Consider the following 13,524-nt stretch of genomic DNA (forward strand, 5'->3'; position numbering starts at 1 on the left):
ATACAATATAGAGTTTATCTTTTTTGTCTTTTGTTTCTTTTTCATGAGTTATGTAATTTTTTTTATTTTTTAACATTCATATGTTGTTTGTCACGAAGTTTAATTAGTTTTTTTTTCTTTCAACGAAAATCTCTAAAATGCAGAGATTGCTTTCTAAGTTTTATACTTTGGTTTTCTTATAAAATCAGTATTCTTTTATCTGTTATTGAATAAAAATATTAACTTTTTAATAATGAACTAAAATTTGGAAACAAACCTAAAATTAATAGAGGTGGAGGGGGAAAAAAATTAGTAAATTTAATTTTAAAATCTCACATCTGCTTTTAATTTTTTTTAAATGTTTCTTAATTTATTTATTTGTAAATATTATCGTCGGTGGTATTTATTGTAATAGATATATATCATCTATGCATGCAAATATTTTAAAGAACAAATTTAAATAATTTTTTATTATTTTTTAATATTTATTATATTAAATAAGGCATTAAAAATTTTCAATTTTCAATTATATTTATTGGTTGAGCACAATATCCATAAAAACCTTTCAAACCAAAGTATATCATATTGTAGCATTCCACGTGCTATCTTATTTTAAATTTTACAATCTATATTTTTTTATTTATTTTTCAAACTTTTCTAATTTATATTTATCATTTCAAATTCTAATTTTCATTAGTAAGATTTAATTCCAATTAAAACATTAATATTAACTAGCATTTCAATTTGAGATAAATATATATTTTAATATACAATAAAATTGATATATAGTTTTTTAAAATTAGAAAAATCTTATCTTGTACTCATGATCACATTTGTAAGCCATTTAAATATATATCTTTAAAATATAACATACATATATGTATATGGCCAAACATCATCTGCGGACGTTCGTAGAACGTCCATGAATGATCTGACTAACTTTTAATAAGATTGGGACGATCGCGATTGAATCAATTCATCGTCCCGAGATTGATTGGATGGTTTAGATTAAAAACACCGTGCGATCCCACTTTTTACCTATTTATAAATAGTGCATGCTGTTACTCGTTTATAGAAGCGAGTGTGCGTAGTTGGATTGAAATCCAGCGGCACATCAACGTTCACGCATTACGAATGCGTGAGCGTTGGCGATGCATCATCTCTATATATATATATATATATATATATATAGAAAAAAAGGTTCTCTGTGGACGTGCATAGACGTCCACAGAGAACTACAGTAATGCCACCCTGTAGCTACAGTGAGAGCTAATATTAGATTAATTAGTTAATTAGTTTTAATTTTGTTTTTAACTGTGCATCCCATTTTTTACTGTGTTACTGTTCATAAGCACAGTAACACTGTTCATTGAATAGTGTCCGATCGTTGAATCGAAATCCAACGGTCCAAAGCAACATTCACAGATTAAAAATCTGTGAACGTGCACAGAGGATTAATCCTCATATATATATATATATATATATATATATATATTGTTCCTCCGCCAAATAATTAAAGAGAAATATTTCTCAATATATCATGATGATACCAGAAGACTGTTTACTAGAGATTCTCTCAAGGCTTCCAACCAAAACCTTATGCAGGTTGAGGACAGTAAGCAAGAATTTTCAAAAGCTAATATCTGATCCCTACCTCAAAAGTCTTCATGCCAAATATGTCAAAAACCGCATTGGCATGAGTGTCATCAAATTCAATGATAATTCCAAGTATGAGATCATCCCGGGTGAAACTTTAGACTTGAGTTTTGGCGACGGTGGTGTTTCTATATCTATAAACTTTAATGGTACACGTCACTATATCAATCGCCCACCCAACCGTGGTATTTCTGGATCTGGTGGATTTATTAAGTCATATGGTCGTGTAATTTTAAGTTGGAGTGATCATGGTTTGCATGCTGATTTGCGTCAACAACGTCCTTCCCGAGGACTCAATGCAAGAAAAGGTAACGGTGGTACTTAACGACATGTCGGAGGACCTCGACGTGCCATTGGAAGCAATCATGGAGGAAGATTGGATGTATAAGGAAATCTCAATGGCGGGTAGGAGAGTAAATGGTATTCCAAATGTAAAATATTATAAAAATATTTATTTTTCAAATCCAATATATATATATATATATATATATATATATATATAATTTAAATTTTAGTAAATATAGGAACCAAGGCACAACCTAGTGGTTTCCTACTTAATTTGTATTTTTAAAATCTCTCAAACACAATGCAAAAATGATGCTTGTTGCCAATTTATAAAAAAAAAAAAATAGTAAATATTATAAAATAGGTAAAGGATCATGTGACACTTGAGTTCAGGATTTGAATTTTTCACACTATTATAATACTGTTTTTTCTTTTATGATCAGCTGCCTGTATAATTTTTCTTCATGCGAAACCTCATTATTTTTTCTTCTTTTATGATATATCAATTGTATAATTTTTTCTATAAAGTAGGTCAAAATTTAGAAGTATAACTCAATTCGTACAATTAACAGTTAAACTTTTTAAAAGTTTAAAACCCATTTTTAATTTATTTATTATTTTTTAAAATTTATTATTATTGTTTCAGAAAATAAGTTTTAAAATAAAAAATATGTTTGTCATAAAATATTGAATCGCCTATCTAATTTAGAATCTTTGTTGCGTGTAAACTGTGATTTATATATATATGGATAAATTATAACTTTATTTAAAGAAAGGAACAAGTACAATGAATGAAAAAATAAAAACCAACCAAGTTAGGAGGACATCATTAGAGATGATAAAACAACAAATATGAAAGACAACCACAACTGAGAGGATGAAGAGCACCAATAGGTGATAAAAGTCTTCTCCAGCTATCAGAAAAAAGAGGTGGGGGATGGATTACTCCCGAGTTAATGGTGCCATGGTGGTACTATTTTATTTAATTTTGATAAAAATATACAAATCACATTATTTATACTTTTAACCACACATTGTTAATAATAAATTTATAAATGTTTATAGTGCACATATCAAGATATATATATATATATATATCACAATACGTCAACTGTTGACTTTCCACTGCTATGCCTGTGGAAGAGAGACAGAGAGGAATGGATAGTTAGGGTTCTTGATTTGTAGACAAAGAGACACTACAAGAAAATTACTGTTTAGAAACAATATTTTCCGTTTCTAATCCGTTGCTAATTCACTTTAGCAACAGATTAGAAACGGAATTTATCTGTTTCGAATACCCTTGTTTCTAATTTAAATAGAAACGGAAGAATATTCAGTTTCTAAATTTAGAAACGGATTGGAAACGGAAAGCATTATATTTCTAATTTTTGAAAAATTAAAACGGAATAAGATGTGTTGCTAATCCGTTCTAAGTTACAAAAATAGAAACGGATTCCAAACGGAATATTTTTTTGTTTTTATTTTTTTGTTCCCCTATTAGAAACAATAGCTTTTTTTGTTCCTAATCCGTTCCTAAAGTTTTTTTAAAAATTTAAAAAAAATATTCAAACAAATAAATCCGTTTCTAATCCTTTTCTAACATTTAAGTCAATAAAATAAAATAAAAAAATTATGTCCCTAATTTTTAAAACCTAGTACATAAATTTTTTAACCTAGAACACCAACAAATAAGATAAACTCATCATTTCATACAAAAAAAGAAATATTTAAGTATATATGTTCAACACAAAAATAATAAGTATACGACAAATACAACTATAAAGTCAACATCATGATCGATCGATGGCGGTCTGTGAGTCCCTGTGGTAGAATCGCTGACTCTGAAGAATCCTCTTCTCAAAACTCATCATCATGTCCTCCATTTGGCGCATCATCTCCGCACGATATTGGTCCCTCTCTTTCATTTCAAGCAAATAATTGCTATCTTGAATAATAATAATAATAATAATAATAATAATAATACTTATATTATTATTATTATTATTATTATTATTCAAACATAAATAAATTTTTAAGAAATAAAAAAAAATCAAAGTAACACTCCAGGGATTGGGAGTGACGATGAGGTGCGACCCTGGACAGAGACCAATTATTAAGGTCAGGATTCAGGATTCAGGATTCTTGCTGGGCAATCCATCTGTCAGTAGGTGGGATCACATTTTGAAGCAACAATGGACAAGCAATCCATTCGACGTGAGCGCACCAATATAAAGTATGAAACAAGCAAATTTTTTCATGATACAGTTTAATAGCAAACCAGTATATGATCATGCGCAAATGTTTACTTACCAGGCAGGTGACAGCCAATCAGAAGAGAGCATATAATGTTTCATTTGAGGTGAATATACATAATCTATATTATGTTCCATTCACATAACATTTGTTTATTTCTTTCACTGCATGCCAATTGGCTGCTACTTCAAATCATGAACAAAAGAGATTATTGTAATTAAATGAATGGAAATGTAAGACGAAAGTTAATAGACGAGACCCCTAAATGCCAGAGACAACACGTATCTCAATAATATCATTATGCGAAGTGTGAGAAACTATGGTGGTCTGATAAGCTATCTGTGTAGTGTTTCTTGTATGAGAATTCCTAATCCTACCAAATAAGAAAAAATTATTCCAATTGTGCAACCGAAACTCTAACCATCACTAAAACTAGAACACTAGGAAGAAACTCTAACAACCGAAACTCTATACATGCTTTTTAGTGGGTCAGGAAAGAACACCTGAATATACTGCTGCTTCTGGTATTGTTGAATGTCATTTTTTTCTTTTTTTAATAGCAACTTAAGGTTGTGTCATGCTTTCTTGACAAATGGCCAGCTCATTCTTGTACCTGACTCCTTGTTGGTTAACTAGAACTAGAACAATACAAAGAAATTCCTGCCAAGCCAGAATAGACCCATAAATTCAGCATCTTAGCAAAATAAACAAGAAAGAGAGAATAAGTACCTTTTTCACAAGTCTCACCTGAAATGCATTGTGTGAGACAAGATCAGAGCATGACGTTATGCAAGTGTCGCCCTTTTCCCCTTTGCTTCCCTAGACTGCATGATAGTGTTCATTGAGAAATGAGATAATATGCGCTAATTCACGGATGCATCATGTTGTAGTACAATCAGTATAAAACAAGTTGCTTACAGTAAATATCTATTTCATTTTGCATCATCATGCAATTACTTGGAAATCACTTGACTATTAGATTAGACTTCTACAATAATTTTGGAGTCAATAGTGAGTTGCTTGTCACTACAATTTGAGGTACAAAAGTGCCTAACATTTATAAGTTACCAAACACCATCAAGTGTGTGTCAACACTGTGAAAGTCCACAAGAGCTACATGAAGTGAATGCCTCTAAAACACACAAGGACATTATGAGCAACATGCAAAGTATGATTTGAGAAGGGAAGGGAGACCATCATCAATATATCATGACAACACTGGATAATATGATGACAAAAAAGGCCAACTCCCTGGTGCTCAGAATGCTGAGTCTTTAACCAAAATAACATCGACACTTTAAAAAATGCATGGAATTGTCACGGAAGGAAAAAAGAGAAGTAACCTGTGCGGTAGCAGATTTCTTTGAATCCAAGAATTGACTATATATCCCATTAAGTCTCTGCCTCTCAGCTTCTGATACTGATGGCCTTGCTTTTGAAGTAACTGACCTCAGAACTTCATCACTAATAACCGGCTTCTCTTCATTCATATTAAGCTCTTTATTATCTTTATTATTCGCAAGCTCATTAACTAATGCAAGCTGCGCATCTGACAAAAGAGCCTGAAGGTCAGCACCACTGAATCCTTCAGTCATAGAAGCTATCATGCCTAGGTCGATATCCCTTGCCAACGTAAGTTGTTCCATCCACAACAATTAATTAAAAATAGAACATCAGTTTTTACAAAGGAAGACAGAAAGTCAAAGGGAAATGCACCCTGCTAATTTTTGAAGGCAATATCAGTCAGAGTCAGCAAACTCAAGAAAAACAAGATACATGCATAAAATGGCAGGATTATTCCTAGAGATGGAGAATAAGAGCATAAATATTGTTGCTTATTTTGAGACCAACTAGTAGAAAATTAAGGGTACATGAAATCTAAGTGAATAAGAACATCTTGTCAAGAGATAAGGACTCTTAAGACCATTATTGTCTCTTTGAGAAATTATTGTCACTATATAGTCTATATAGGTAACATATTATTAATCAAAAATGACAATAATAAAACAATGGCTAATATTCCAAAGACATTGAACTTAGTCAAATATTGTATAAACTTTAGACATTGATAAGGCAATGTAGAAAAAGTAAATAAGGTCATGACATTCAGATTCAAGGAGTCTGAGCATAATATTCGGAAATGATTTGATTCTCATCATATCAAGCAGTGAAGACATAGCCTGTAATTCTGGGATGTAAATGACGAACAACAATACTAAATCTTAATCATTATCAACCTTTTACGAAAGTGATGCCAGTCAATGGTCAAATTACCAGTGGAGCATAACATGATTCTAGTAATGAATATTGCCATGCCAATTAAAAAAATGGACGCATGATAGCACTTAAAAAAAATGCAGGTACAAGGATGATGACAGAACCTTTTTTGACAGAACTGTGAGAATATCTAATCGTTCTTGCCATGTTGGAAAATCACAATAAAGAAGCCGATCAAGCCTTCCAGGCCGTAAGAGTGCCGCGTCAAGTAGATCTGGCCGACTGGAATATTGTGCATGGTACAAATAATTAGATTCATAACTTTACCAAGAAAAAAGTTTTGAAGAATTAACTTAGCATACTAATTAAAGAAATTGATATATTTGTTTACTTATTTTAATCCAGCTCTAAACTTTCTCTCAAAATCTAATATTAAGATAACTCAAACCTAGTTCGAAGAAATGTAATTTAACAAAATAGTGTCTTAAGAAAGCACATATCCACTAGAAATCCACAACCACCTCAAGTTTTGAAGTATCAAATGAGCTCTAAACCCTATATATGAATAATATATTAAATTAAATGTTTTCCTATTAGACAATATGATGGATTCTAAACCTTTCAAAATGTAATGCTACTCTCACAAAACTGTTATTAATTTAGTGCAGATTCATCTCACTAAAGCTAAGGAAATTTCCCTACAGTGGTTGCATGATCTCAAGTAACCTAAACAATATCCGCTTTAACATGCAATAGCATTAAAATGGTGGATGGCAATAACAAATCACAATGTTGCGGATGGCATGCCGCATTAGATTTCAAACTCAATCAATTTGTAGAGTACTTACCTAGTTGCAGCAAACACAAACACCCCATTCAAAGCTTCCACACCGTCTAACTCAGTCAGTAACTGCAGAAAAAAAATGACATAATAAACCAAGAGAAACAAAGGCTAACAGCAAAAGTGTTTTCCTTATCAGGTTGAATCTCTGCTAATTCACTTTATCTTTTCATACAGCTGTATTATATTATAACAAAAGACAAGGATGCAACAGCTAACCTGGTTAACAACACGATCAGTTACCCCAGTATTGTCGTGTCCTCTTTTAGGTGCAATAGAATCAAACTCATCAAAGAAAAGAAGGCAAGGTGCTGCAGCAGCCGCTTTAGCAAATAAATCACGAACCTGGAATGAGATAATAGTAATGAAGCATGAAAATCATCTCCATGAATTTGAAAACACACATTCCATTCTCCTATTATACAAGAAAACAGGCATGCATACTGTCATGCTCAAAGTTAATACAGAGAATAGAAGGATCACTCAGGTTTCTTACAGCTTTCTCAGAGGCACCTATATATTTGTTCAGAAGCTCAGGTCCTTTGATGGAAATAAATCTTAAAGAACACGCAGCAGCAGCAGCACCAACAATGTGCGTTTTTCCACATCCTGGAGGTCCATACAAGAGCAAGTTGGATCTTAACCTTAAGGGTGCATTAGCAAAGATGTCAGGAAACTTTGAAGGCAATTCAACCATCTGCAAATGTAAATGTAAGAATAGAATATTAGCATTCAAAGTATAATGCTATGACCAGGGAAATATAGTAAAAGCGGTAAGTGAAAAAAACCATAGATATAAACTTCAAAAGTAACAACTAGAAGTCAGAAACTCTAACTCGCTGTTACATATACAGAACAAGCAAACACTAGAAAGCAACACAAATGAGCCCAGAAACATAGGGCATCTACAGTTAGTTACAATAAAAAGTTTCAATATCAACAAACCTCTTTATAAAAGAAAGGCCTAGAATTAAAACTGGAGCCCAATTTGTGATGGTAATCCAGAGCCTCCATGATGAGCCAAGAGAAGCAAATGAATATGTGAATAAGAAGCAATCAATAAAAACCCATGACACTATTCAACATTAATGAAAACTGTCTCAAAGTTCAATGCAACTACCATGATCAGAAGCCCTGGTTTTCAATTTAGTTCTGTACATAGAGGCTACCAAACAAGCTAGTTTTATCCTCAAGGTTATAAACAATGTTAATAGAAAAAGCCACAGCAATCAAACACCATAACAAGACATTCTCAATTTGGAAGGCATACTTCAGTGAATCAAAATACTAATCATTCCCTATTGCTATCACAAGTGACACTATAACTTCAAAATCCTAACGATTGATCCCATACAAGACCATTTGCAGTAGGAGATAAGTGTGTAATTAAATAAAATACTGATAACTGTAAAAACAAAAACAAAGCAATTGAACATGAATTGCAATCTAGCTTTGCAAATCGGGTTACCAACTTGGCTTTCTTTATAGCTTTTAGTGATTTAGGGTTTTAGAGTCATCAAAAAAAAATCCAAGGTTTCATGCTTACAAATTACCAATATCTGTAATTCTCTGAAAATACATTTAAGAAAAAAGAAAAAACAGAACAGACTTACAAAACAAAGTGAAATCAAGAAGCAAGGTCAAACTAGGGGCGTGGGCGTTGATAGAAACCAAGGCTGCACAATTGGCTATCAAAGCAGAAATGCACAAATTAAGATAGAAAAGCAATTAAAAGGAAAGAACATAACCATCTGGAAGACAGGAAGAGCGTGGCATAGAACAAACCATTATCCTAATTTCTGAACTTCTAGAACCCTAAAATTCCCTTAATGTTATTAGACCCCAAAACAAAAACAAAAAAAGCACCGCGGACAGCCAAAACAATCTTCGACTAGAAATCACAACAGCATAATCCTAAAACAGCCAAAACCAACCCATTATTCATCAAATATTCCAACAATTCAAATTCCATGACGCAAAGAACTTCAGGTAGATACATCAAATCAAACAAACCTGACCAGGAGTCAGAGGTCCCGAGACCACCATCTTTCACCGAATCAACACCTGCATTTCCAAAAACCAAAAAACACAACAAAGAAACCAAAAAAAGTGAATCAAAATCAAGAAATTACATGGAAAAATAAAAAGCACAAAATGCGGTGCAAAGAGATCACAACAGCGAAAACTGACAAAAGATCATCGCATACCTTCTCTGTGAGATCGAAAACGAGAGATCCACGAAGGGATTCAGCTAGAGAGAAAGGGATTTAAAGAAGCGGAAGCGAGGAGGTGGAGGAGATCTGAAACGAGATGGAGGGAGGGAAAAAGGAAGCTGGGAGGAGTTTTGATCTTAATAAAGGGCTGTTAGAATATTTAAGTTTTTATTAATATTGTTTTGTTAGGATTTTTTGAAGGTGTTATTAGACCCCAAATAAAAGCTCTGTAACATTAGCTTTGTATAATGGTGCTAATGTTAGTATTAAGTATGAACTTTAGCTAACAACAATGTTTTCAAATCCCATAAAAATATTTAATGTTTTTTTTAAATTATAAAAAAATGTGTAACTGAATTAAGTTAAATGTATAATTTGAATTTTTAAAGCTAATATGGCTAAATTAATAAATGAATTAAGTTAAATGTATAATTTGAATTTTAAAGCTAATATATATAAATAGTTTATTTTATTGAAGAGCATAAAGACGATTAATTTTTAAATCCATTTTTAATATTTAATGATATTTAAAAATATATTAATTTTTAAATCCGTTTCTAGTCCCTTTCTATTAGAAACGGATTAGAAACGGATATTTTTTAATATTTAATTATATTTAATAGAAACGGATTACAAACGGATATTTTTTTAATATTTAATAATATTTAAATAATATATTAATTTTTAAATCCGTTTCTAGTCACTTTCTATTAGAAACGGATTAGAAACGGATATTTTTTTAATATTTAATAATATTTAAATAATATATTAATTTTTAAATCCGTTTCTAGTCCCTTTCTATTAGAAACGGATTAGAAACGGATATTTTTTAATATTTAATAATATTTAAATAATATATTAATTTTTAAATCCGTTTCTAGTCCCTTTCTAATAGAAACGGATTAGAAACGGATATTTTTTAATATTTAATAATATTTAAATAATATATTAATTTTTAAATCCGTTTCTAGTCCCTTTCTAATAGAAACGGATTAGAAACGGATATTTTTTAAAATTTTAATAAATCATATTTTTAATTGCCCGTTTGTAAGCCGTTGTTATTAAAATCATATTTAAAACGGTTGTTATTCCGTTGCTAATCTGTTGCAAGTTCAAACAGAATAAATTCCGTTTCTAATATTTTGTTTTTAAATTGTAACTTTCTTGTAGTGAGATGAATGGATAGTTAGGGTTCTTGATTTGTTTATTTAGCTCTACTGTAGGAGATACTAGAAATAAGTTTAAATGGTTATGATTTGATAAATTGTGTTATTATTTATAAACATAGTAATATTCTTCGTCCAATGATGATATACCAACCTTCCAAGAAGTATATATATATATTTATAATATATGAATCTGTCAAAGTTTTGTATTGTATTAGTTTATTAAAAATATTGTTTAAAATATATTTGAGAATTAATTTATTCAAATTAACTAAGATAATAATTATATAAAATAAGATTATATTAAGTTAAATAGAAATATATGATTTTTTTTCCTTTTTAATACCATTAACTACCTTTAAGACAAGAAGAGTTTGATAATTTCCAGATCTTAAACATGGAAATGATTTACTTTGGAAATTTTTAATTGGTTTGAATTTAGTAACCATGGTCGTATATATGAGAGCTCACAAATTGCTGTCTATAATTAAGTAATTGTAGACTTGAAGAGAACTCGCATATTACTATCTATAATTAAGTAATTGTAGACATGAAGTGAATGTTCATTAAAATAGCTAGCAAAAGATGCCATTCATGAAAACAATCATGTATCTAAATTAATTTAATAATTTTTTTTACAATGATTTTCTAAAATACTATTTAATACTCACTATATATATATATATATATTAATAATTAGTCAATATGTCTATAACACCTTTAATTTTAATACAATTCAAGGAATAAAATTTAAAATTCCATACATATATATATATATATAATAAAAATTAAAGAACAAGATCTTGCGTATAATACAAATTTCAACACCAAAAAATCCCAAAAAAAAAAAACGTTATTTTTATACAAACTAAAATATTAATTAGGACAATTCTAAATAAAACAAAATGTTAAAACAATTAAGAGTAAATAATTTCTGAAAAATAAGGAACACCAAGTAATTTCACTATTGTTCAGGGGGAACAATGTAAAAACCTCTCTCTATATAAAATAAAGGTTTAAATATCAAAAAGGTCCCTCTATTTTTCATTTTTCGCCCTTTTAGTCTCTCTAATATAAAATCCACCCTTTTGGTCCTTGTATTTGCACATTTTCGTCCTATAGTTGTAAAATCCGCCCTTTTGATCCTCTTATTTTCACATTTTCATCCTTTTTGATCCCTCTAATTCATCAATTGGAAGGACCAAAATGGCAGATCCGTTAATTAGAGGGACCAATAAGACAAATGTAAAAATATGAGTACCAAAAAGGCGGATTTCATATTAGAGGGACTAAAAGGGCGAAAAACGCAAAATAGAGAGACCATTTTGATATTTTGACCTAAAATAAACATTAAAACAACCGTTTCACAATCATGCCAACTCGTGCAAGATGATCAAGAACCAGACACCGGAGAACAGCGACCCCGCCGGCCAAAATCCTCCTCCCGGAGAATTCAATTTCAGCAATATCGTTGGTGATCCTCCTCCATTCAAACTTCCTCCCAATTGTTCAAGATTTAGTCTGTCAAAGTTCGGTGACCAGAAAAATATAGTATAGAGAAGATAAAAGATGAAAATACTTTAAAAAGGTGGAGCACTGGTTTTCAGAGAAGATATCTCGCTCAGTTCACTACTGGCCAGCCCAAAGTATCAAAATATTTTAAAGGCACTACATCATCACATTAGAGTTCCAAGACACCAAAAGTAGCTTTTAATCCTTAACCTAGTACAAAAGCAAATCTAGGATACATGACAAGACAAAAGTGATCTTGTCTCCATTCTTCCATTGGCTGTCATGTGAAGAGAAACAATGATAAGAAATAAATATAAGTGGCTTTTATGGGCATGTGCATGTTAGTCACATGTTGACTTATGTTATATAGATATATTAGCATATATTATTATGTTAGTATATAAGGATATATTAGCATATAATATTATGTTAGTATATAAGGATATATTAGCATATAATATATGCTAATAAGATTATCTCTCATTTAGTTGGGGATGAGATATATATAAGTCAGGATTTTCTTATTGTTTTCTTCTTGAGACGAGCTTGAGAGTTGTTCAAGCCATCGGAGATATTCTTCATAGTGGATTTCAATTCCCGACCCCCGTGGAGACGTAGGTAAGAGTGCCGAACTCCACGTAATTACTGTGTCGTGGTTTGTGTGTATTTTTTCTTTCTTTCTCTATTATAGCCCTATCTTTGCATGTGTTTTGGAGACTAACCTCGACAGAGTTATCGACATCTACGGGTGTGTTAGTAAAGCTCCGAAAGGGGTCTTAAGTGAGCCTTAAGTCCCCTAACAATTGGCATCGAGCTATTGGTTTATAGCTTGGGTAAATTCTACACAAGGTGTTCGACAAAAATTCTCGAAAGATGTCTTCACTTGGTAATGCTAAGGTTGGGAAGTATGAGATTGAGAAGTTCAATGGGAAGAACGATTTCTCCTATCGAAGATGCAAATGAAGAATTTGTTGATATCACAAAAACTACACAAGGCACTTTTTGGGGAAGAAAAAGAAACCCAAAAGAAATGAGTGATGAAGATTGGGAAGATCTTGATATGGAGGCACGCCAGCAACTATCATTTTGTGTTTGGATAGGGATGTCTCCTTCTTGGTGAATGACGAGGCGACATGACTGAGCGTGTGGTTGAAATTAGAGTCAAATTTCATGACCAAAAACCTCGACAAATCGCGATCTACTTGAAGGCCAAGTTGTACACTTGCAAAAATGGATGAAGGAACTTCAATCCGGGATCACATAAGCAAGTTTGAAAGGATAGTTTCAAATTTGAAGGATGTGGAGGTCAAAGTAGAGGATGAAGATCAAGCTATTCTTTTTGCTACTTTTCTTTGCCACCATCATTTGAGAACCTTGTACAAACATTGATGCTTGTGGGTGA

The 13,524-nt window shown here is 31.4% G+C and overlaps 2 long non-coding RNA genes across 2 annotated transcripts; both read right to left on the reverse strand.

Annotated features, from left to right (window-relative positions):
* Positions 1-4,250: 4,250 nt before the first annotated feature.
* Positions 4,251-5,809, reverse strand: LOC120254768. The gene is made up of 3 exons (XR_005534730.1): positions 5,517-5,809; positions 4,921-4,997; positions 4,251-4,833 (listed from the first exon to the last, which is right to left on the reverse strand). It is a non-coding gene; the product is annotated as an uncharacterized LOC120254768 (long non-coding RNA).
* A 719-nt stretch (positions 5,810-6,528) lies between these two features.
* On the reverse strand, positions 6,529-7,924 carry LOC120254769. Its single transcript, XR_005534731.1, has 4 exons — positions 7,728-7,924; positions 7,451-7,576; positions 7,239-7,300; positions 6,529-6,672 (listed from the first exon to the last, which is right to left on the reverse strand). It is a non-coding gene; the product is annotated as an uncharacterized LOC120254769 (long non-coding RNA).
* Between the last annotated feature and the right edge of the window lie 5,600 nt (positions 7,925-13,524).

This window comes from Dioscorea cayenensis, unplaced genomic scaffold (assembly GCF_009730915.1).
Source record: "Dioscorea cayenensis subsp. rotundata cultivar TDr96_F1 unplaced genomic scaffold, TDr96_F1_v2_PseudoChromosome.rev07_lg8_w22 25.fasta BLBR01000617.1, whole genome shotgun sequence".
Classification (NCBI taxonomy): Eukaryota; Viridiplantae; Streptophyta; class Magnoliopsida; order Dioscoreales; family Dioscoreaceae; genus Dioscorea; species Dioscorea cayenensis.